Source organism: Bison bison, unplaced genomic scaffold (assembly GCF_000754665.1).
Source record: "Bison bison bison isolate TAMUID 2011002044 unplaced genomic scaffold, Bison_UMD1.0 scf7180017864234, whole genome shotgun sequence".
Lineage (NCBI taxonomy): Eukaryota > Metazoa > Chordata > Mammalia > Artiodactyla > Bovidae > Bison > Bison bison.
In genome coordinates, this window is record NW_011494806.1 from 26,699 (window position 1) to 30,908 (window position 4,210).

Here is a 4,210-nt window from a genome sequence, read left to right on the forward strand (position 1 = left end):
GGTTATTCAATCACAGAGAATCTGAGCAACTTTATGTTCAAAGTCATAAAAGATGATGACTGCAATTTTTTGGCTTCAGTGTTCAGGAACATATACAGACTCCTGAGATTGCCCATTGAGTAAAGTACAGTTATCATTACTACATTAACTTATTTTTCATCAAATGAAAACTTCAAAAATTATAAAATTCTAAGAAGGCAATGGTATTTAACAAAAAAGAAACAGATTTCATGGTGGTTCTATCAATTAGCTTTTATGACTATTAGTCATACATCAGAATGATTGACGTCCTACCCAAGCTCTGCTCCTAACTGGTTATGTAACGGATAGGGAGGCCTGGCGTGCTGCGATTCATGGGGTTGCGAAGAGTCGGACAGACTTAGCGACTGAACGGAACTGAACTGAACCCTTGATTAAGTTACTAAAGATCTCTACACCTCAGTTTTGTCATTTGTAAATTGGAAGTTTCCTAGTATCTACCTGAAGAGGTGGAGAGGGATTTAAAATGCTTAGCTGGGGGGCGGTCCTAAGATGGCAGAGGAATAGGATGGGGAGACCACTTTCTCCCCCACAAATTCATCAAAAGAACATTTAAACGCTGAGTAAATTCCACAAAACAACTTCTGAATGCCAGCAGAGGACATCAGGCACCCAGAAAAGCAGCCCATTGTCTTTGAAAGGAGGTAGGAAACATATAAAAGACCAGAAAAGAGACAAAAGAGGGAGGGACGGAGCTCCGTCTGGGGAAGGTAGTCTTAAAAAGAGAGACGTTTCCAAACACCAGGAAACACTCTCACTGCCGAATCTTTGGCCAGCCTTGGAAGCACGGAGGGCAACATAATAGGGAGGAAAAATAAGTAAATATTTAAAACCCACAGATTACAAGCCCAACGGTAACTCCCCTAGCGGAGAAGCAGCGCAGACGCTTGCACCGGCCACTAGCAAGTGGGGGCTGGGCGGGGAGGCGCGGGCTGCATTGCTTAGAGTAAGAATCAGGCCTGAATGCCCCGAGGCTAATCAGAGTGAACTAATTTGGGCTAGCAAACCAGACTGTGGGATATCTACCAAGCGAAAAGCCCTAAGACACCGCCAGGCCCACGCAAAGAACAAATGGCCGAACAGAACTAGCTGGTTGCAGACCATCCCCCTCCGGTGACAGGCAGCCAGAGCCAGAAGAGGGCAATCACAGCCCCAGAGAGACATTATCTACCTAACTGCAAGCAGGCTTCTTTGCTAACTAAGACTTCTTGGGGTTCTGGGCAGTCATCATCCGCCTGAGAAGGTGAGCCGGTTGTACACCCAGAAAACCGAGCAGCACGGACGGGAGAGGCAATAAGTCGCAGTGACCACGCTCGCCAAACACCTCATCACCAAAGCTGCTTGGAGCTGGGAAGGGCACAAAACGCAGGCCCAGTGGAATCTGCACCTCTGAGGACTACCCGAGTGCCTGAACCTGAGAGGCTTTGACCTCGGAGGTTCATGCAGCCCAGGGCCGGCCTCAGACGGTTACCCTCGGAGCAACCTAGAGCCTGAGCTGTGTGGGCAGGGAGGGTGCACGCGCTGTAAGTGGAGGCAGGCCCAGTGTGGCTGAGACACTGCGAGCACACGCCAGTGTTATTTGTTTGCAGCGTACTCCGCTCCCCACAGCGTGACTGAACAAGTGAGCCTTAAAAAAAAAAAGTGTCCACCACCGCCCCCCCTTGTGTCAGGGCAGAAATCAGACACTAAAGAGACCAGCAAACAGAAGAAGCTAAAACCGAGGGAACCGCCTTGGAAGTGATGGGTGCAATAGATTAAAACCCTGTAGTTAGTACCAACTACATAGGAAAGGGCCTAAGGTCTTGAGAATATAAGCCGCACCAAGGAACTATCCGAAAATGAACTGACCCCACACTGCCCACAACAACACCAGAGAAAGTCCTAGATATATGTTTACTATTTTTACGATCATTCTTTGCTTTTTTTCTTTTTTCTTCTTTTTTTTTAACTTTTTTTAATTTTAAGTCCTCTATTACTCCTTTAATTTTCATTTTTATAACCTACTATTACTTTTCAAAAAAAAAAGACTATTTTTTAAAGCAAGCTTCATATATATTTTTTTTTAATAATTTTTGTGATTTTTTTCTTCTTCTTTTCTTTAATATTGTATTTTTGAAAATCCAACCTATACTCTAGAATTTTAATATTTGCTTTTTGGTATTTGTTTTCAATTTTGCACCTTTGAGAACACAATTTTCAGTACCCATTTTTACCTGGGAGCAAGATTACTGGCTTGATTGCTCTCTCCCCCTTTGGACTCTCCTTTTTCTCCACTAGGTTGTCTCTGTCTCCTCCCTCCCCCTTCTCTTCTCTACCCAACTCTCTAAATCTCTGTGTGTTCCAGACGGTGGAGAACACTTAGGGAACTGATTACTGGCTAGGTCTTTCTCTCTCCTTTTCATTACCCCCTTTTATCCTCCTGGCCACCTCTGTCTCCTTCCTCCCTCTTCTCTTCTCTGTATAACTCCATAAACATCTCTGAGCAGTCCAGACTGTGGAGCACACATAAGGAAGTGATTATTGGCTAGCTTGCTCTCTCCCCTTTTGATTCCACCTCATCTCATTCAGGTCACCTCTAACTCCCTCCTCCCTCTTCTCTTCTCCATGTAACTCTGTGAACCTCTCTGGGTGTCCCTCACTGTGAAGAAACTTTTCATCTTTACCCTAGATGTTTTATCAACAGTGCTATATATAAGGAGAAGTCTTGAGGATACTGTAAAAATAAGACTGAAAACCAGAAGCAGGAGACTTAAGCCCAAATCCTGAGAACATCAAAGAACTCCTGACTCCAGGGAACAGTAATCGATTGGAGCTCATCAAACGCCTCCATACCTACACTGAAACCAAGCACCACCCAAGGGCCAACAAGTTCCAGAGCAAGACATACCATGCAAATTCTCCAGCAACACAGGAACACAGCCCTGAGCTTCAATATACAGGCTGCCCAAAGTTACTCCAAAACCACTGACATCTCATAACTTGTTACTAGACACTTCATTGCACTCCAGAGAGAAGAAATCCAGCTCCACCCACCAGAACACTGACACAAGCTTTCCTAACCAAGAAACCTTGACAAGCCACCGATATAATCCCACCCACAGTGAGAAAACTCCATAATAAAGAGAACTTCACAAACTGCCAGAATACAGAAAGGCCACCCCAAACTCAGCAATATAAACAAGATGAAGAGACAGAGGAATAACCAGCAGGAAAGGGAACAGGATAAATGCCCACCAAGCCAAACAAAAGAGGAAGAGATAGGGAATCTACCTGATAAAGAATTCCGAATAATTATAGTGAAATTGATCCAAAATCTTGAAATCAAAATGGAATCACAGATAAATAGCCTGGAGACAAGGATTGAGAAAATGCAAGAAAGGTTTAACAAGGACCTAGAAGAAATAAAAAAGAGTCAATATATAATGAATAATGCAATAAATGAGATCAAAAATACTCTGGAGGCAACAAATCCTAGAATAAAGGAGGCAGAAGATAGGATTAGTGAAGTAGAAGATAGAAAGGTAGAAATAAATGAATCAGAAAGGAAAAAAGAAAAACGAATTCAAAGAAACAAGAACAATCTCAGAGACCTCCAGGACAGTGTTAAACGCTCCAACATTAGAATCATAGGAGTCCCAGAAGAAGACAAAAAGAAAGACCATGAGAAAATACTTGAGGAGATAATAGTTGAAAACTTGCCTAAAATGGGGAAGGAAATAATCACCCAAGGCGGGAAGCCAAGATGGCGTATAGGTGTATTTGGGGCCGCAGTTGGCGTGTTACCAGTATCTGAGCCGGTAGTTTGTAAGGGGCTGTGGCAAACGCCCTCTCCGCTGTCATGGCCCGGCATCGGAATGTCCGAGGTTATAACTACGATGAAGGTAAGTGGTAGGATCATGCCAGGACGTTATCTTCACCTTTCAGGCCGGGCTCGCAGACGGTTGGCACCACCTTCCATATGTTAGCTTTTCGTCAGTGGTGCCAGGCTGGAGTTCAGAGGAGGCTTATTTGGGGAACGTTACAGGACGTCTGAGTGCTAGCGAATGGCGTTGTTACATGGCGTTCTTTTAAGTCGTGGTTTTTGTCCTCTGGGATTAATTTTATTTGGGGCAGGGGAGGTGCTGCTGGGCCTCATTTGGGAAGGATATTTGAAGAGGCTGGGATTCGGTGA